Here is a 23,090-nt window from a genome sequence, read left to right as displayed (position 1 = left end):
AACAACTCCAAATTCAGCAACAAACTCATGGTGCGTGTTTATCTTCGAATGAAAAATCTGAATTGGAGGAGTTGCGGCTTATATGCCAAAGCCAGGCTGTTTCAATCAAGACTCTGGAGAACCAAATAGGGTAAATTGCTAATGCCTTATTGAATCGACCACCAGGAACGCTTTCTAGTGCTACAGAAGCTAATGCAGGCAAGAGGGAAGTTGAAGGACAGGTGAACGCCATCACCTTAAGGTCTGGAAAGGTCGCAAGCCCCCAATTTCAGCAAGACGAAGAGCCTGAAAAATCTCAAGTTTCAGAAAATGTAGATGTGGCTGAAGAAGGTGTGCAGAAGGTGTTGGATTTTTAACGCAGCGGGGGCATGGCAAAACACTTTTACACATACAAAATCCAAATAAAAGCATATAAAACGTGAATAAAAATTCGAGGGATCGAATCTAACCTTTTAAAATAATTCGGAGACAACGATCAGAGATCCTTAGCAGTTGCTCCTCAAGTGTGAAGCACTCCACCGGTATCCACCAAGAAAACGATGTTAAGGAGGAAGAAGGTGGAGAGAATTGGGTTTTCCAAACTTTTTGGGTTTTCGGGTTTGATGTGGGTTAGAATAAAATAAGGTGTATAATAGTGTATTTATAGGCAAAATTTTCAGCTGAAATTTTCCCATAAATAATATTATTATTATCCCATTTATTATTCTCATTAATAATTAAAACACCTTTTAATTATTAATCCTTTTTCTAAACACTTTAGAAATAATTCTCTCTCTTGATTTAATTTCCAAAAATTAAATCCTTTAATTAATAATATTAAGAACTTTTCTTAATTAATTTATAATCAATTAAATCTCATTTAATCAATTATAAAATTTTCCAATTAATTATTTATTTCATAAATAAATAATTATTAGCCATTATTAATTAATTCCTCCACCATTAAATCATTCTCTTTTTATGGTGTGACCCTGTAGGTTCAATATTAAGCCGGTAGTAGAAATAAATAATAATAAAACTATTTTATCATTATTTATATAAATTCTCTATTTTATTAAATATGATTAATTAATTAATCACATTTATTCTACATCGTGAGTGATGCTTCTCAACATATCGCGACTATCCGGATAATATGAATTCAATGCTTAGAATACCAAGAACCTGTCAGTGAATAGTTACCGTATAATAAACTCCTTCTACCCTACAATGTCCCGATTAAATACAAGGCATGGATCTCGTGTCAAGCCTATCTAATTCAATCACTTGCTTACCATTTACTATGCGTAGTTCTATGCAAATTAGAAACTCCTTTCTAATTTCATTCACTCTGGCCAGAGATTCTCGAACTAGCATAAGTGGATCAGCCTTGAACATTCGCTTCCTTTACTGGAAGGGGTAGATCCTTTATTGATCATACACTATCTTCGTGTACAAATTCCTATACCTAGAAGAGCCCTAATAATTGTCCCTGGAGACTAAGAACTAAACCAAAGCATAGTTCAGTGTACACAAGATGACTATGATGACCTCAAGTCTAAGGATACTTGTACAACTATCACTATGCGAACAACTGCTGACACGTGAGTGAACTCCATCAGTTGTTTAGCTGTGCGAGTCATGTTCAGTGAACTTATTCTATAATAAGCACCTACATACTAGCTATAGTGTCACCACACAAATGTCTATGAGAACAGACATCCTTCATAATGAAGCAAGCATAGTATGTACCGATCTCTGCGGATTATTAATTATCAGTTAGTAATCCTATGACCAGGAACTATTTAAGTTTAGAGTTATCATCTTTTTAGGTCTCACTATTATGATCTCATCATAATCCATAAAAAGCTTTACTCTAAAGTATGGTATATCTTATTTAAACACTTAAATAGATAAAGCGCGTAATAAAAACAAAACAAGTCTTTATTAATATCAATGAAATCAAAACAGATTACATAAAAGTTATTCCTAAATCCTAATACATGATTGGACTTAGGACATATTCCTTTCAATCTCCCACTTGTACTAAAGCCAATCACTCTGGTATCTAATACCTATCTTGTCTTTATGACGATCAAAGTGACTTTCATAAAGTAGCTTTGTGAGTGGGTCTGCTATGTTGTTATGTGTGTCAACTCTAATTCAATATAATACAAGAAATGTTACCGCGCTCCCACTAACCCTTTTGTAGACGCATGGTTCATCTATGTTTTTTGATAAAATCAAACTCTTTGATTGTCTAATCAAAACGAATGTTCCATCTTTCAAGAAGCTTGCTTTAAACCACATATGGTTCGCAGCAGCTTACACACTAGGTTTTCATTTCCCTTAAAAAGAAAACCATCTGGCTATTTTCCAGATCACATAGTCGTAGTAAGCAGCATTCGCAAGCAAAATCCGAACTGATTTTAACAGGGCTACAGGTAAAAGGTTTCATCAAAGTCAATCCATTGCCTTTGTTTGAATCCTTTTCCCAAAAGCCTGGCCTTAAAGGTCTCCACCTGGCCATTTGCTCTATTCATTCTTTTGTATACCGTATACATAGATTCCATTCGCTCTAATCATTCTTTTGTATACCGTATACATAGATTCCATTCTGGATTTCATGACACTATGCCATTTCTCTGAGTCAACACTACTCATAGCCTCATTATAGGTCACAGGGTCGTCATCATCAATGATCGACAAATCATTGTCATTCTCAATGACAAGGCCATATTTCCTCTCAGGTTAGCGAGACACTCTCCCTGACCTATGAATGGGCTATTCCACAAAAGGTTGTTCAGTCAGAACAGGTGTTTCCACTTGATCCGTAGTAGTTTGTGCTTCTTGAACTTCGTCAAGTTTAATTTTGCTCCCACTGTTTCCTTCAAGGATAAAATCCTTTTCCAAGAAGGTAGCATGTCTGGAGACAAACACCCGATGATCGGTGTAATAGTAATACCCTAAAGTCTCTTTAGGATATCCCACAAAACTACATTTTACGGATCGATATTCCAGCTTATATGGGTCAACTTACTTGACATAAGCTGGACATCCCCAAATCTTAACGTGTTTAAGACTCAGTTTCCTTTCTTTCCATATCTCATATGAAGTTTGAGGAACAGATTTGGAAAGCACCTTATTCAGTAAATATGCTGAGGTTTCCAATGCATAACCCCATAGGAATACTGGAAGATTTGCATAGCTCATCATGGACCGAACTATGTCTAACAAAGTTCGATTTCTCCTTTCAGATACCAATCTGGAGGAGTCCACTGGGAGACTATACCATTTACTTTGAGATAATCTAGAAACACTCCATTAAAGTATTCACCACCTCGATCTAATCGAAGAATTATAATACTATATTTGGTTTGTTTCTCCACTTCATACTTATACTCTTTGAACTTTTCAAAGGCTTCAGACTTGTGTTTCATCAAACACATATCCGAATCTAGATCTATCATCTATGAAAGTAATGAAGTATGAAAATCCACCCATGGCTTGCGTAGACATTGGTCCACATACAACTGTGTGTACCATTCCTAGCAAATCTGCAGCCCTCTCTCCATGTCTACTAAATGGAGACTGCAGTGCCACAATGAAGTGAGATTTTCATCATCCCTTTTCTTTTATTAGTTTGTTCAATCTGAAGTAAATTATGTCACATATATATAGACCATTATTTAAAGCACCACGTCCATAAAGAATATTATCTCTAAGAATAGAACATTCATTATTCTCAATAATAAATGAAAATCCATCCAAGTCTAACATGGGAATAGAAATAATATTCCTCACAATCGAGGGAACAAAATAACAATTATTTCAAACAATAGTCTTGCCCGTAGGCCTATGTAAATGAAATGATTCTACATCTTCAGCAGCAACTCTTGCTCCATTTCCATCAGTAGAATCACCTCCTCTTCCTCAAGAGTCCTACTTCTCCTTGGTCCCTGCAACAATTGCAGATTTGAGAACCACAGGCGGTATCTAATACCCAAATAGAAATTTGATTTAATGACATATTCACTTCTATCATGAACATACCTGAATCAGAAGCGGTAGTCTCACTACCCTTCTTCTTCTTCAATTCTGCAAGGTAAACATTGCAGTTACTCTTCCAGTGCCCCACCTTGTTATAGTGAAAGCAAACAACTTTGCTCTTGGGGTCTTCAGCTTTTGGTGGAACCGGCGTTTTCTCACCTACTTTCTTCTTCTTGGAAGAGTTCCTCTTCCTTTTCTTAGGATTGGAACCTTCACCAATTACAAGAACAGAACTCTTCTTAGGGGGAAAATTCGATTCCGCAGTCTTCAACATGTTGTGGAGTTCAGGCAGGCTGACATCCAACTTATTCATGTGAAAGTTCACAACAAACTGCGAGAACGAACTCGGAAGTGATTGCAAGACCAAGTCTTGGCTCAGCTCCCCATCCATGGCAAAACCAAGTTGTCCAAGATGTTCAATCAAATTGATCATCTTAAGTACATGGTCATTCACAGATGATCCCTCAGACATCCTACACCCGAACAGCTCCTCGATATCTCATATCGAGCTGTCCTCCCCGCCACATCATACAACTCTTGTAGATGCATGAGGATAGTGTGAGCATCCATATGCTCATGTTGCTTCTGTAGCTCAATGTTCATGGAAGCTAGCATGATGCATTGGGCAACATTTGTATCATCTATCCACTTACGATACACAACATGTTCATCATTATGTGCATCACTAGCAGGTTCAGTAGGCTTAGGTGAGTCAATCACGTATTCCAGCTTCTCAATCCTGGGAACAATTCTCAAGTTTCGAAGCCAGTCAGCATAATTAGGACCAGTCAATTTGTGAGCATCTAGTATACTCCTGAGTGATAGTGCAGAAGACATAACGTACAAAGTAAATCTGTAAATGATAAACACATAACAACACTTAGAAAATATTTGATTTCATTTCAAAACACTATATGAATCGGGTCTTTATTCATAAGTGGCTCCCACTAGTTTTCCTAATTTATTCAACCCCCTACATGAAAAATTAAGCATTCATAATGCTAGTGGGAATAGGGATCCTACATTCCATTACACAACCCCAGCTGTGGCACGAAACGCCATGTAATGTTCAATAGGCAGACAACTCTTGTCAATTACATCTAATGTTATTCCCTAATCAAACTTTAGCCTCTTGAATAATTGAGTCACGGATGTGGCACGACAAACTCAATATTCTAAGTCAAGTCTAACCCAACATTCCGTACAATTGAATCAGTCCCCAAAGGCCCACGACTGTGGCACTTAACGACCTTTAGATTCTTATTCAATGTACACATCTCTATGTAATAGACAAGTATTTCTTATTTCGAAATCAAAGCCCTCGGCTGTGGCACGAAACGACAATGATTCAAAAATAAGAACTACTTTCTACCATGTTGGAAGGCTATGACCGACACAAGCCCGTTGTGTCATTGGCCAATTACTACTTGATATTATTTAATTTTAGAGGGATTATATTACGTTACAATCATAATCATATTATAAAGAGATTCTTCCTTTTAAATTAAATATTTCAAATCAATAATCAATAATCAGATGATTCCCAGATCGGGTGGAGCATTGTCAAGAGGCGTCACTTAATAACCCTTTCTTACAGATAGAAATCTGTTGTTGACAGAATCATCCTTTCTCTCATATCGAAAATTCATATTCAATTAAGTGTTTCATAAACACAAGAATCTCATGATTGTATTCATAATATTATTATTAAGGTTATGAAACAATTTCACTATACTAGGTTGTCTAACAAACGCCTTATGTTCATTTAAGTTCACCTAAATCTATCATCGCATGATAAACTAAGTATATATCATATATATAAACATGAATAAACATCAAGGTAGGCATGTTACATCATCTAGCATATAGGTCTAAGCATTATACATCTCTATGTATCACATGAAGCATTTAAAAGCAACTAAAACAGTTAAAAATAGCTTTAAAACACTTCATGGAAATATAAACAGTTCAAAACTTTTATATAAACTAAAATTGATCACTCCATTAGATCCGCCTCGTAAAAACGAATCCAACGGTATATTGCACGCCTAAAACGGAGTTACGAAACTCCCAGAAAATCAATTTTAAAATCAACATAAGGGCTGTAACGCATTACAGGAACGCGTTACAGGACCTGTAACGCATTCCGGTGATGCGTTACACCCCTTTTCAGCCATTAAAGGGTGTAACGCATTCCGTGAATGCGCCACAGGTGTGTAACGCATTCCCGGAATGCGTTACACCCCCTTTTTTTTTTGTTTCAGCAGCAGCCGCCGCTTTCCTCGAACTGCGCGCAGCCGTCCTTCTCTGTCCTGTCTGTCTTCTTTCTCTATGCAGCAGCAGTACAGCAACAACAGATGAAGCATAATATATATATACTTGCTTACAATTCATATATATATATATATATCTTTATTTAATAACGAATTATTAATGATACAACTTCAAAAATTCATAATAAAAAATCTATACATCATAAAATTATGAACAAAATACCCAGACGATCTACAACACTTGTAGAACCCAGATGAACAATCAAAATTATTATGAGAAACGATTTCTCATCAGACAAAATTAATCCATAATATAACTTTTAAAAATCATAATTAATTCATACAAGCACATAAAATTCTGAAATTTTTACCACAGATCTATATGCATACAACCTATGCTCTGATACCATTGTTGGATTTTTAACGCAGCGGGGGCATGGCAAAACACTTTTACACATACAAAATCTAAATAAAAGCATATAAATTGTGAATAAAAATTCGAGGGATCGAATCTAACCTTTTAAAATAATTCGGAGACAACGATCAGAGATCCTTAGCAGTTGATTCTCAAGTGTGAAGCACTCCACCGAATTCCACCAAGAAAACGATGTTATGGAGGAGGAAGAAGGTGGAGAGAATTGCGTTTTCCAAACTTTTTGGGTTTTCGGGTTTGATGTGGGTTAGAATAAAATAGGGTGTATAATAGTGTATTTATAGGCAAAATTTTCAGCTGAAATTTTCCCATAAATAATATTATTATTATCCCATTTATTATTCTCATTAATAATTAAAACACCTTTTAATTACTAATCCTTTTTCTAAATACTTTAGAAATAATTCTCTCTCTTGATTTAATTTCCAAAAATTAAATCCTTTAATTAATAATATTAAGAACTTTTCTTAATTAATTTATAATCAATTAAATCTCATTTAATCAATTATTAAATTTGCCAATTAATTATTTATTTCATAAATAAATAATTATTAGCCATTATTAATTAATTCCTCCACCATTAAATCATTCTCTTTTTATGGTGTGACCCTGTAGGTTCAATATTAAGCCGGTAGTAGAAATAAATAATAATAAAACTATTTTATCATTATTTATATAAATTCTCTAATTTATTAAATATGATTAATTTATTAATCACATTTATTCTACATCGTGAGTGATGCTTCTCAACATATCGCGACTATCCGGATAATATGAATTCACTGCTTAGAATACCAAGAACCTGTCAGTGAATAGTTACCGTACAATAAACTCCTTCTACCCTACAATGTCCCGATTAAATACAAGGCATGGATCTCGTGTCAAGCCTATGTCATTCAATCACTTGCTTACCATTTACTATGCGTAGTTCTATGCAAATTAGAAACTCCTTTCTAATTTCATTCACTCTGGCCAGAGATTCCTGAACTAGCATAAGTGGATCAGCCTTGAACATTCGCTTCCTTCATTGGAAGGGGTAGATCCTTTATTGATCATACACTATCTTCGTGTACAAATTCCTATACCCATAAGAGCCCTAATAATTGTCCCTGGAGACTAAGAACTAAACCAAAGCATAGTTCAGTGTACACAAGATGACTATGATGACCTCAAGTCTAAGGATACTTGTACAACTATCACTATGCGAACAACTGCTGACACGTGAGTGAACTCCATCAGTTGTTCAGCTGTGTGAGTCATGTTCAGTGAACTTATTCTATAATAAGCACCTATATACTAGCTATAGTGTCACCACACAAATGTCTATGAGAACAGACATCCTTCATAATGAAGCAAGCATAGTATGTACCGATCTCTGCGGATTATTAATTATCAGTTAGTAATCCTATGACCAGGAACTATTTAAGTTTAGAGTTATCATCTTTTTAGGTCTCACTATTTTGATCTCATCATAATCCATAAAAAGCTTTACTCTAAACTATGGTATATCTTATTTAAACACTTAAATAGATAAAGCTCGTAATAAAAACAAAACAAGTCTTTATTAATATCAATGAAATCAAAACAGATTACATAAAAGTTATTCCTAAATCCTAATACATGATTGGACTTAGGACGTATTCCTTTCAGAAGGAAGCAGAGGTGGAACCAAGGAAGACTACTATGGAACACACTCCTCCTGAGGGTAATACAGGGGAGAAACAGATCTATTCCCCACCTCCTTTTCCTAAGAGGCTGTAGAAGAAAAAGCTGGATAAGCAGTTTGAGAAGTTTTTGGAGGTATTCAATAAACTTCATATCAACATACCTTTCGCTGAAGCTCTTGAACTGATGCCTAGCTATGTGAGGTTTATGAAAGGTATTCTCTCTTGAAAAGTGAAGCTCGATGACTTAGAGACCGTTGCTCAGAGGAATGCAGTGCTGTGCTGCAACAGAAGTTGCCTCCGAAGCTTAAAGATCCTGGAAGCTTCACTATTCCTTGCAGCATCGGAAACTTGTCGTTCGACAAGTGTTTATGTGATTTAGGAGCTAGCATCAATCTGATGCCCTTATCTATCTTCAAGAAGCTTCGTCTGCCTGATCCAAAACCAACATACATGTCATTACAACTAGCTGACCGTTTCATCGCTTATCCACGAGGTATAGTGGATGATGTCTTGGTCAAGGTGGATAAACTCATCTTCCCTGCTGACTTTGTAATGCTTGATTTTGAGGAAGATAAGAAGATTCCCATTATCTTGGGAAGTGGCTATAGGCCGAACTATGGTCGATGTGCAAAAAGGAGAGCTTACAATGAAGGTTCACGATCAAAAGGTCACTTTTAATGTGTTCAAGGAAATAAAGTTACCCACAGCTAAAGAGGAGTGCTTTAAAGTAGAGTGGGTAGACTCTGTCGTGAATTCGGAACTTGAGGAATTGCCAAAGTCAGAGACCTTAGAGAGATCCTTAATGGGGGAGCCGTCTATTGAAGATGTTTCCACACTTGAGCTTCACCCACTACCAGATCACTTGAGTTATTCATTTTTAGGTGCACCCCATGATAAGGGCTTGGGATATATTTTTGATGATATAGAGGGTAGCCGAACAAATCCTCTAGTGCCTATAGAGGGTTCTTCTCATGCGCATCAGGCAGTTGATAGGACTGGTGTTGGTGATGCCCAGTATAGGCAAGTGACTAGGAGTATGGAGGCCATTCACGACATTCACCGTCATTTTTCTGCAAATTTGACACAGGCTTTGGGCACTATTGTCCGAGACACTAGTGGCGAGGTTGATTGGCCACCTGATCATCCACCCGACGAGGGTGATTCTTCCGCTAACTAGGTATGCCTGAAATCCTTATTATTGCCTTCAATGAGGACATTGAAAATTTTAAGTTTGGGGGTAATAATGTAAGGATTAGTAGTGTGTGTGTTCATATAGATTCATATTGCATGTTAGTTCATTCATATTTTTGTATGATTATTCATTTATGATATATTTGTTTGTTTTTATGTGATTTCATATAGTTGCATTTGCATGCATATTTAGCATGATCCCTTAAGATGAACTATGATATTTGATAAGTTGATGTTGATTTGAGTGTGGTGATGACGAATAGAGAGATATTTAAGTCCTAATGAATTGATTTGCATGCTAGAAACACTTGTAATTTCACTAAGTCTTAGAATATGCTTAAAGACTAGATTGTTGTCATGGTTTGATGGTTTTCGAGGTTAATCTATTGCTTATGCTTAGAATGCATGATAGGCTCTTAATGATAAAAGACATGAAAAGATAAAAATTGGAAATAAAAATTGGAATTCATTGCTAGTTGTGTCTAGGCGTCAAATGGCTAGTAGCCAGCTCGTATTGTATGCGAGTAGTCTAGGGTTGAGCAAGATGGAGCGAAACGCACTTGCTCAGAAATTGAAAAAATAAAGAGAAGAGAAAGAAAAAAAGAAAAGAAAAAAAGAGAATATGGTTTCAATGCACAATTGATCACGAGTGGGCTCTTTGGTATTCGAGTTATTAAGTTCTTAGGGGACTTTGTGCCTAGTGACCTAAGGCTTTTAAAGTCTGGGATCCGCTAACCTAACGCTCACTAAATGGATACCACTGCATAAGTTTTTGTGGACCTCACTCATTGCACGATCAAATAAGCATTTATTTTATGTGTTGAATAAAAGCATGATTCCGTAATAAACTCTAATAATCTTGAAGTGTTATAAGTCATTTTATGTCTAAAATATATTCTTCGTATAAGCTTGTGATTACTTTGAGGATAATTAAGTTATGGTGATTGATCTAGTTTCGAAGCATATCTGTTAAGCATTCCACATACGCACATTTCTGGTTTGTGAGTTGGTTTGTGGGATTTATTCGAGCTCTGTTTTAAGTCATTGCATTCTTAGAGGCATTGGCTTATTCATTTGGTTATGGTTATTCTGAGGGGATCGATTGCATTATCATTTAGTTGCATTCACGTAGTTGCATTCATGCATTAGGTTTGTTTTGTAGTTTTGAGACTGTTTATGGTTGAGGACAAGCATCGATTCAAGTTTGGGGGTGTGATAAGTGGATTTTATATCCACTTGGAATGCTTCATTACAAGCTTAAATTGGTGTTTTGGACTCAAGTTATTGGTATTTTGATGTGTTTTTGTGTTATTGCATTTCAGGTATCAGTTAAATGAAGAAATGAGCTTTTAGAGGAAATATGATAAAAAGTGATCAGATTTGTAAGCCAAGGTCATTGTCAAGTTGTAGAGAATCTCGTTAGCTTCGCGTGGTCAGTTGAATCGCCTAATTCTGACGAGTAGAACTCAAGTTATGGCCAAAACAAGATTCATCAAAAATTTTCCAGACAGTAGCTGAGTGCCCGCTCAGGAGAGCTGAGCGGCCGCTCAAGGCGCGGCTGGTCGCTGATTTCGCTGAAAAAGTCTTTTTTGAGTGGAATTTGACGATTTTAAGGGTCCAGGTCCACTAGGGGCGTATATATACTTAAAAAAAGGTTTTCATCATCCGGGAAGATTAGGATACCAAGGAGAAGACCTAGAAGCACAGAACAACTCCGAAAAAGAAGATCTTATTTTCAACTTGTGATTCTTTGAATTAGTTGTAACTTTGGATGCTCGTTTTCGTTCTTGTTGAATCTAGATCTCGTTTATTCATAGTTTGATTATTATTCATTTTATCAAGACCTTGTTTTATACCATGCTTTCATCGGAACCCATGGTGACGATGAGTTCGATTATGGGCTAATCGTTGTCATGGGATTCTAGCAGATTTACTTATGGATTTCAATAATTAATTTGTTTCGATATCTTGGTGTGTGATGATTGATTGATATCCTAGTGTTGGTTGTGCTTATTCGTCTTATGTGCGTAGCTAACATATAAGATAGCGTGTTAATCTCTATTGAAGCGATGGTGAATATAAAGGTTTAGAACTTGTCATGCTAGCATAGGTTCATGTATTGTATGCATGATTCGTAGGTAACTCTAACCATTTTAGTTTCCCTGTGTAATCAAGATAGATAACTTGTGCTTAAACCGTTATGTTGTCAAATTCTATAGACATATAGGGTCTCAATATAATTGGTGCCTATTCAACTTCTATCTCTTTTGTGGATGTCTGGTAGAATGGTACTCGTGCAACGAAAGTTGGCATTTATCAGTTTCGTGTTATCTGATTAGTGTCATCACCATCACATGCTAAGGTTAAGAACAATAAGGCTATTGAATGAAGTATTTAATGAAGTTAGGATCCCATGTTTGTCATATATAGTAAATCAACCTCAATTTTCTTAATTAATGTTATTTAGTATAATCTCTTAGTTTAATAAAAACCCAATTTGTTATTTGTCTTAGCATTGAGTGATAACCATACATTGTTGCATAGGTGCATAAATTGAACTTAACCTAAACCAGTCTCTGTGGGAACGAATCTGATTTATATCTTATACTACTTGTGAACGCGTATACTTGCGTGAATATTAGCGCGTGTTTTCGCCCTAACAGTTATCACAAGGATCAACAACAAGTTTAACTCTATCAGTGCATGGCATTAACAATAATCTCTCTATAATCAATTCATAATAGAAGGCAGAGTTACTTTCCTCAAAAAGCTTTCCTGTTTTACGGAACCTGAGCTACTGCCACCTAGGACTTCTTTCCCTTTTCTAGCCTGAATGCCTCCGCTTTCCAAATCTATAATTCAAATCAAAACCTTAATCAGAAACTTGTTCGATTCCCGACGTTTCTTAGAACGTCTAACTTCTACCCAAAACACAATAAACTATAATCTTATATACACATGCATAACACATAGCACATAATATGGTATACTTTTATACTCTTTGTATCACCGACTATTTTGAAACTTTACAGTTAGTAAAAAATCACCGATTCGTATAATTCGACACCACATCAACTTGAACCTATACCTTATACAAACCTATTCACCTTCTTTTCGAGAATCAGGCATGACGAACTTATAACTACGCTTACCCTTCTAATACAATAAACCACAACAAACAAAGTTGAGTATATATAATACTTATTACTTAACATACAATTTTATTTTATACGATCCCAACTAGCAACTTCACATGCCACATCGAAACTATAACATGCAACTCATTTTTCATGGATTATTTAATATTTTCTTTAAAACCGAATTCGCAACTTGATAATCAAACTCAAAATCACATCTTATACATGCAAGTTCCATCTCAACATATAATCCAATTCGCAAATCACAAAATCTATGTTCGAACTTAACCCTGTATATCATAATCTCATTTAACCAAGTTTAATCGAATCATTTGAACCATATTATCCGTAAGTTCAAGTTTAAAACTGAATAAATCAATAATAACTTTTAAATTCTAAAATTCACAAATAACATCTACATGCATCAACAATTGTAACACCCACTCACCTAATCATAACTTATAAATCGATTTTCATCATAATCACACCAATCTTTTAGAAAACAACTAAAAATATTCGGAAATTACACGAACACTTGCATGCACATCAAAATTTGTATAAAACTTGGACTCAGAAACATCATTGTCCCCGTCGGCTCACCAGTGGTTCACTGCCGACGGCGGCAAAGCACGGTGATGCCCCATTTCATGGTTTCCAATCGAAATCCAGCCATAATCAGATTTTTAATCCTCAAATAAACATGTAATCACAAAAATCAGCACCAAGATTCACAATCCCAATCGAATTCTTGAAAAACCGAACTAAACCAAGATTTGGGTTTTCCAAAAACTCAAGGATACCAACATGCATTCATATACATGCATAGAGAAAGCAAAACCCATCATAAATATGGGTTTAGAATTGAAAACAGAAGAGAAATGAGAGAGAAATTACCTAGAGAGAGAGAGTCGAGAAAGAGTTCGAGAGAGAAAGAGTGGAGACTGGGGAAAAAGAAAGGGAAAGGGGGCGTTTATATGGTGCAGGGGCACCTTTGACTTTTCACATAAAAAAATTTATTTCCATTTTCTTTTACAATTTCTTTTATGCATCACATAATGAAAAGCTATTAAATAATATAAAACCGGTTTGTAAAATCTGAAAATGATTTAAATTTTATTTTTAAAATAAAGAATATGAAATTAACTCTCTCCCCGTATTTTTAAAATAATTTTTGAGCGAACGAACTAATTTTTATGAATTTTATAAAGAATTCCCCCAATAATAGAAATAGACTTTAAAAATATTTTAAAATATCAAGACATCAAAACAAATTCAACTCTCATTTTTAAAAAGTATCTGGGATTATTCTAGAGATAATAAAACAAATTTCACACTTTGATCATATTTTAAAAATCTTATAAATATATAAAGATCAAATAATCCTTATTTTAATCAAATAAATCCTCTGAAAATATTTTAAAACTCGTGAATCACAGATTCATACTCGTAACTTTAGAATAACATACATTCACATAATAACATTAACCATATTCCACATTGGTACAATTAAAGACATTATTCCTATTTTTAATAGCTGATCACGCGAGTAAAGTAATATCCCATATATTTTCAAATATTATCATTATTATTCGGAATTGTTTATGTGATTTTATGTGAATCTTGGTGAATTATCTGAAAAGTGGAATTGATGTCTGGATGTTTATATGTGACATTATTTGAATATTTGAATTTTTATATGTCCAAAATAAAATATAGATAATTGTGGTATTTTTCTGTTAATTTTTGGAGTGTTATATGATTTTATAATGATTTATGAATTATTAATTATTTTCAGAATAATTATAAAAATGATTTTATAAAGCCGGGAATCTTTCAACTTCAACCGTTTTTGCGTTTTTGCGTTTTTACAACCCGAAACTCTTCCGAAAACTCTTTCCTAACCTAATCTGGTAATTCCAGACATTTTCCGTGCTTTGACTTTTTCGATCCGGATTACGGTTTGACCCGTGCGCGGCCCGACGCAATATTTTCAATACGATAATCATTTCGGTAATCAACAAAACCTGTATTCTTAAAAGACGGGATATTTTTACGTTATTTTCGTATATGGTGTTTTATAAAAAGCCCGGTTTTGATAATTATCCAATTCTGGTATTGAATTGTATCGTTTTTACAGTTACTTAGCGGCTAAGCAACTAATTTAACGATCCAAAACGATCCAATATTCCATAAATATAAATAGCCTATTTCTTATTTCGTTTATTCCGTTTATTCATTTGCAACCAGTTAAAATACCGTAAATACAGAGAAAAACCCGAGAAACCGATACGTTCCCGAGAATCAAACACACGAACGAAGACGTTATCGAACTCCGATTCGGGCGTGCAACATATCAAAACGAAGCTCTCGAAATCTTCTTTCTGAATCAATCATCAGTTTCTGCCCAGAAATCACGGTAATTTTCTTATTGAATTATTTATATTCGAATTATTTAATAATTAAATTATGAAAATTTGTTCTTGATGTTGTTGATGTGATTTGATGCTTCCATGTTGTAGAACATGTTTTTCTAGTTGATTTGGTATATTATACTTCAAAAATAAAGTTCAATATCATATAGAAATTAAGGTTTGATTTTCTGAAAATTCCTTGAATATGTGTTCTTGGTGTTCTTGGAGAATTCCGAGAATCAAAGTCAATTTTGAAGGTGTTATTGAACACCAAATCACAAGTATGAATATCCGTTGTGAAGCTCTCAATTTGTTTTATTCAGATTTTAGTATCAAAATCAACTAAGGTTTGGTAATTTTTAAATTCGTAATTCTAGGGTTTCTACCCGAATTTGGGGTTTTTATTTCTGTTAAACCTTAGAAACGAACGCGTACAGACTCAGAAAAATGTTGCGCTTCCAATAAAAATACTTTTGAAGGCTAATTTCTGTTGTATTGCAATGTCATTTGATTTGTGTATCAGTTTGAGTCGGTATTTGATCGATAAATGTTAATATTGAACTGATTTTCATTCTGAACGCACTGAGACGTATCTTGTAATGATCTGACGTATGTGTTACATGAAATATGTGATTACGTGTTATATGAATGCTATGATTATGTGTTACATGATATGCATGTTATTTGTTTACAGTTTAAAATGCCATGCTTAGTTATATACGATCGGGTAGATGTCAAGACGTATAGTTACGTCGATTGAGTTTGGTTTTGTCAATTAAGATAGTCCTTTTGTTTATAGAATCAAGTAGCAAGGAGTGCAGTCAAGTGTTAGACGGAGATAGTAGCCAGCATCTATAAGCAGAGTTATAGTAAGAGGTTATTGGGCATACCAGGCAAGTATCCCTATCATCACTTATTATTCAAGTGATATATATTTTGAATCCTATTATGCAAATATTGGTTTCCCTACTCTCAGTTCAGAATAGATAAATATTTTACATATTGCTAAATTAAATGATTCTGTTTATGCAAGTACCCCTAACTTCACTTATTGTTCAAGTGACGTTTATTTCGAATCATATTATGCACGTACCTATATCTTCATTTATTATTCAATTGATATTGACTCTGAACTTTATTCTTTCAATTTCCATACTATTCTAAGTTCAGAATAGTTAAACGTTTTATATTTCGCTATAAATCACTCTATACAATGAAACATTGAATTGAGATTAGCGAATAACTAATTGTTCTAGTTATTTCGCCATTGATTGTTGAGATAACTCTGGACCATGAGAAATGGGGAGTTATATGGTTAAGGATGTCCTTTGATTCGGCTCCTTTGATCAAAATGTTTTATGGATTGGATGAATGCGTAAGTGACCGGGACGGACGGTCCAGCGGAGGGCTATTTCTATGTGTTATATGAAATATTATGACACCATTTTTGCCACAAGCAGGTATATTGCCTTTTTATTTGAGTACTCGTATTTTGGGGACATGTTTCTATGAATCATGACCTTGTGCTATCACACGGGCTGATCAGCATGTGATAGTACGTCCGTCGGAGTTAGATTCCAATCTAAAAATTATCGTTTATTGTTGATAGCTTGTCAAGCTTTATTATTGATCAAATATTACTGCTTTTATCCTTTTATTTAGTTATTACCAGGATGTGGTTAATCATTTCAAGTACATCTTATATTGCTTGCTGAGCATTTCTTTCGCTCATACTTGTTTATCAATCTAATCTTTCAGCTAAGCCAGAGCAGGCTTGAGATCCAGGTTTGGTCAGAAGTCGAGTGCTTGAAAATAGTGGTGTGTATTCCAGGTAGACTGTTTTGGGACGCTTGGATAATCTAGAGGTTTGTAATAAAATTTGAATAATTTGTAAAACTAATTAGACTTATGGTTTGTAATAATAGTTGGTTTGTAATAGTGACTGTTCCATACTATAACCTATGATCGATCCAGTTGCATGCAAGGGGTAATATTTATTATATTATTCCCTTATGATTATTTTATTATAGTTTAGTGGCAAGTGACCCCCAAATCTAGACCCCGGGTTTGGAGGGTGTCACCGGTTGGTATCAGAGCTACAGGTTATGGTCACTGAAACAGGCGTAGGATGGTCATAGATGAGTCATAGGAAGATCACATAAGATAGGCACGTGTAGTTTAGCTTTTATAGGACTAAATTTAGGTTATTGGGTTAGGTTATAGTTAAGTTATCTAAGTTCCCTGTTATGCGTTTAGCTTTAGGCCTTGTGTTATTGCCCTGTTATTTTGTTAGATTAGTTAAGATTTCAAGCAAGGATTTAAAAGGTTTGGATAATTCGGAGTAAATTTTCTTTGTGTTATTATTCTCGAGATAATAAGCAGGATTATGTGATAATTATGTCGCTTGTGTTAATATGGTAGCAAGTTCATAATATTTTGAAAGGAGATAATTTTTGAGAATTTTGATATGCTAAGGAATTGCTACCTATTTGACACAATGCTTGACAGATTAGTATATATGTTGCTTGTTTCTTACCAGAATAATGGCACCAAAGAAAAGGAATAATTCAGGAGAGGATAGTACCGAGAGCCGTACAGATCCAGCGATTATCCAGATGTTGGGATTGATGCAGCAGCAGATGTTACATCTTACGCAGCATCAACAACAGCAGCAGCAGCAACAACAATAGCAGTAAGCAGCAGCACCACCTGCAGCGACTTTTAAGCAGTTTCAAGCTGTGAAACCACCTGAGTTCAAGGGATGTGCTGATCCTGTGGAAGCTAATGCATGGCTCAAGGAGATGGAAAAGGCTTTTGAATTAGTCGGAGCAGGAACTGAACAGAAGACCAAGTTTGCAAGCTACTTTCTGAAGGGCGAGGCGAACTATTGGTGGGAATCCACGCGGGCATTGGAAGGAGGTGAGTTTATAACTTGGGAGAAATTCACAGAGTTGTTCTTGGAGAAGTATTTCCCAAGGTATATGAAGAACCAAATGGAGATCAAATTCTTGAATCTAACTCAGGGTGATCTTACTGTGGCTGAGTACGAGGCTAAGTTTACTGAGTTAGCAAGGTTCATGCCAGACCAGGTTGATACAGATGAAAAGAAAGCAAGAAGGTTTGAGCAGGGATTGAAATTTTGGATTCAGAACAGAGTGGCCATGTTTGAGTTGACTTCATATGTGGTAGTGGTTCAGAAAGCAATGGGGATCGAAAATAGGAGTGACATGTCTCAGAAAGGAAAGGATGGGAAGAAAAGGAAGATAGAAACCTCAGAAGGAGGTCAGCAGCAAGGTAATTTTCAGGGCCGTTTTAACAAAAGGTCAGAATTTCAGGGTAATAGGAATGTGGGATTCAGAAGACCACAATCAGGAAATGGAGGACAAGGCAACTGTTTTCAGAATTCGGACCAGCAGAGACCCAATCGTCCACCAGTACCAGATTGCCAGTTTTGTGGTAGGAAGCACTTTGGGAATTGTAATGCTAATGTGACGTGTTTCAAGTGCGGCAGGAAGGGACACTTTGCTATTATGTGTCAGAATCAGACTCAAGGTCAAAATGTGGGAACTGGATGCTATAAGTTTGGTAAGCCAGGACATATCACCAGGAATTGCCCAGCACAAGGTATGACGAGCAACACCCCAAGGCTTACAAGTGCTCCATCTCAGAATGTGCCAAGGATTGAAGGATCACTAACAAAGGACCAGCCAAAGGCCAGGACATTCAACATGACTATGAAAGATGCTGTTCAGAGTTCACACGTGGTTGCAGGTACGTTTCCAGTCAACTCCGTTGATGCTAAAGTTTTATTTGATTCTGGAGCTACAAGATCATTTATTTCTCAAGATTTTGTCGATAAATTGCATTGCGAAGTTAAGTTGTTAGAACAAACATTAATAATAGAATTAGCTAACAAGGATCAAGTTTCCGTCGACCGAGTGTACCCGAGGTGTGATATTGAGGTAGGAGGACATCATTTCTATGCCAACTTGATACCTTTTAAGTTGGGAGAATTTGATGTTATTTTAGGAATGGATTGGTTGTCAGAAAATAACGCTCAGATTGATTGTAAGAATAGGAAAGTAAGACTTCAGACCTTGGATAGTAAGAAGAAGGTGATATTTCGAGGAAATAAGCAAGAGAAGAAGTTCTTAACGATCGCTCAAGTAAAGAAGTTATTGCGTCAGAATTGTGAGGCGTATTTGGCCCATGTGTTAGACACCAACAAAGAAGTTCCAGCACTAGAAGCGATTCCAGTTGTCAACGAATTTTCAGATGTCTTTCCAGAAGATCTACCAGGATTACCTCCCGACAGAGAAATTGAATTTGCGATTGATCTAGCACCCGGATCAGAACCAGTTTCTAAAACTCCGTACCGAATGGCACCAGTGGAGATGAAGGAATTAGCAACTCAGCTGCAAGATCTTTTAGAGAAAGGAGTTATAAAACCCAGTGTATCCCCATGGGGTGCACCAGTACTGTTTGTCAAGAAGAAGGACGGGAGTATGCGACTGTGTATCGACTATCGAGAACTGAATAAGCTAACCATTAAGAACAAATATCCATTACCGAGGATCGATGATTTATTTGACCAATTGTGAGGCGCTGTATGGTTTTCTAAGATAGATTTAAGATCCGGATATCATCAACTGAAGATCAAGCCTGAGGACATTCCAAAGACCGCGTTCAGAACCAGATACGGGAATTATGAGTTTCTAGTGATGGCATTTGGATTAACCAACGCACCAGCAGCTTTCATGGATCTGATGAATCGTGTATTCAAGAAATATTTGGATAAATTCGTGATCGTGTTCATAGACGACATCTTGATCTATTCTAAAACAGAAGAGGAGCATGCAGAGCATTTGAGAATAGTTTTGGAGATACTGCGATAGGAGAAATTGTACGCAAAGTTTTCCAAGTGTGAATTTTGGTTAAAAGAAGTACGATTTCTTGGGCACGTGATTAGAAATAAAGGAGTGGAAGTGGATCCAGCAAAGATTGAAGCCATAATCAACTGGGAGAGGCCAAAAACACCAACAGAAGTAAGAAGTTTCATGGGATTGGCAGGTTACTACAGAAGATTTGTGCAAGATTTTGCAAAGATAGCTACGCCATTGACAAAGCTCACCAGGAAGAATCAGAAATTTGAATGAGATGAGAAGTGCGAAGAAAGTTTCCAGGAATTAAAGAATAGATTAGTATCTTCTCCAGTACTAGTCTTGCCAGATGATCAAGGAAATTTTGTGATTTATAGTGACGCGTCGTACAAAGGATTGGGATGTGTTTTGATGCAGCATGACAAGGTGATAACTTATGCTTCAAGACAGTTGAAACCACATGAAGAAAAGTATCCAACACATGATCTTGAATTGGCAGCTATAGTATTTGCATTGAAGATTTGGAGGCATTATCTTTATGGGGAAAAGTGCGAGATCTACACGGACCACAAGAGTTTAAAATATATCTTTACCCAGAAAGAATTAAACATGAGACAACGAAGATGGTTAGAACTAATCAAGGACTATGACTGTACTATCAACTATCATCCAGGCAAAGCAAATGTGGTGGCCGACACGCTGAGCAAAAAAGAAAGATTAAATATGATAACTTCATCTGAGGAGTTGATCAAGGAATTTGAAAAGCTAGAAATAGAGGTTAGTATCCTAAGTATGTCTACAGAGGTATTGTGTGCAATGTCTTTTCAACCAGAATTATTAGAGAAGATAAGAAGATGTCAGGAAGAAGTAATGAGCCATGAACGAGACAGTTTGACAGGAGAAGAGATAGGGAGTCAAAAGGATGATAAAGGGATATTAAGATTTTCTTCCAGAATATGGATACCCAACGTAGCCGAGCTGAAAGATGAAATTCTTCGAGACACTCACAACTCCAGATATTCAATCCATCCCGGGAGTACGAAGATGTACAGAGATTTAAGAGAAAACTTTTGGTGGCCAAGCATGAAGAAGGAAATTGCAGAATGGGTAAATAAGTGTTACACTTGTCAGCGAGTCAAAGCGGAATATCAAAGGCCCAGTGGACTGATACAGCCATTGGACATTCCAGAATGGAAATGGGAGCATATAGCGATGGATTTCGTAGTTGGATTACCGAGGACCAGGGCAAATCATGATGTTATTTGGGTTATTATCGACAGATTGACGAAGTCAGCGCATTTTCTTCCTATCAATGAAAGATTCTCAATGGATAAATTGGTATGGTTATATCTTAAAGAAATTGTGACACGACATGGAGTTCCAGTATCCATAGTTTTAGACTGAGATCCTCGATTTAATTTAAGATTTTGGAGAAGTTTTCAAGATTGTCTCGGAACGAAGCTGAAAATGAGTACTGCGTATCATCCGCAGACAGACGGTCAAAGTGAAAGGATGATTCAGACTATTGAAGATATGCTAAGGGCATGTGCATTAGATTTTGAAGGTAGTTGGGACGAGCATTTGCCATTGGTTGAATTCTCCTACAACAACAGTTATCATGCCAGTATTGAAATGCCGCCTTATGAAGCTTTATACGGGAGAAGATGCAGATCTCCAATATGTTGGGAAGAAGTTGGTGAGAGAAAGATTTTGGGTCCAGAATTGATCCAGCAGACAAAAGAGAAAATAGAACTCATTCGAAAAAGATTAACAACCGCTCAAGATCATCAATGCAAATATGCTGATCCTGCCAGAAAGGATATGGAATTTAAAGTTGGTGAAGCAGTGCTATTAAAAGTTTCTCCTTGGAAAGGTTTATCAAGATTTGGAAAGAAAGGAAAGCTAAGTCCGCGTTATGTTGGTCCTTTTGAGATTTTAAAGCGTGTGGGAAAAGTTGCTTACGAGTTGGTGTTACCACCTCACATGTAGCATATTCACAACATGTTTCATGTGTCGATGTTGAAGCGTTATTTGCTTGATTCGAACCATGTGATAGAATACGAGCCAATCGAGATCCAACCAGATCTGTCTTTTGTAGAGCAACCAGTGCAGATTAGATAAGAAAGAAAGAGTACTTAGGAATAAGTCTGTATCTTTAGAACGAGTCCTGTGGAGGAATCCCAAGGTTGAAGAGTCGACCTGGGAGTTGGAAAGCGAAATGCGATCCAAGTATCCTCATATATTTTCCTAGGCTGATTCTGAGGACAGAATCTTGTTAAGGGGGGTAGATTGTAATATCCCATATATTTTCAAATATTATCATTATTATTCGGAATTGTTTATGTGATTTTATGTGAATCTTGGTGAATTATTTAAAAAGTGGAATTGATGTCTGGATGTTTATATGTGATATTATTTGAATATTTGAATTTTTATATGTCCAGAATAAAATATAGATAATTGAGGTATTTTTCTGGTAATTTTTGGAGTGTTATATGATTTTATAATGATTTATGGATTATTAATTATTTTCAGAATAATTATAAAAATGATTTTATAAAGCCGGGAATCTTCCAACTTCAACCGTTTTTGCGTTTTTACAACCCGAAACTCTTCCGAAAACTCCTTCCTAACCTAATCTGGTAATTCCGGACATTTTCCGTGTTTTGACTTTTTCGATCCGGATTACGGTTTGACCCGTGCGCGGCCCGACGCAATATTTTCAATATGATAATCATTTCGGTAATCAACAAAACCCGTATTCTTAAAAGACGGGATATTTTTACGTTATTTTCGTATATGGTGTTTTATAAAAAGCCCGGTTTTGATAATTATCCAATTCTGGTATTGAATTGTATCGTTTTTACAGTTACTTAGCGGCTAAGCAACTAATTTAACGATCCAAAACGATCCAGAATGATCCAATATTCCATAAATATAAATAGCCTATTTCTTATTTCGTTTATTCCGTTTATTCATTTGCAACCAGTTAAAATACCGTAAACACAAAGAAAAACCCGAGAAACCGATACGTTCCTGAGAATCAAACACACGAATGAAGACGTTATC

This window comes from Apium graveolens, chromosome 8 (genome assembly GCF_009905375.1).
Source record: "Apium graveolens cultivar Ventura chromosome 8, ASM990537v1, whole genome shotgun sequence".
Lineage (NCBI taxonomy): Eukaryota > Viridiplantae > Streptophyta > Magnoliopsida > Apiales > Apiaceae > Apium > Apium graveolens.
The sequence above is the reverse complement of the archived record's forward strand: the minus strand, read 5'-3'. Positions refer to the sequence as shown.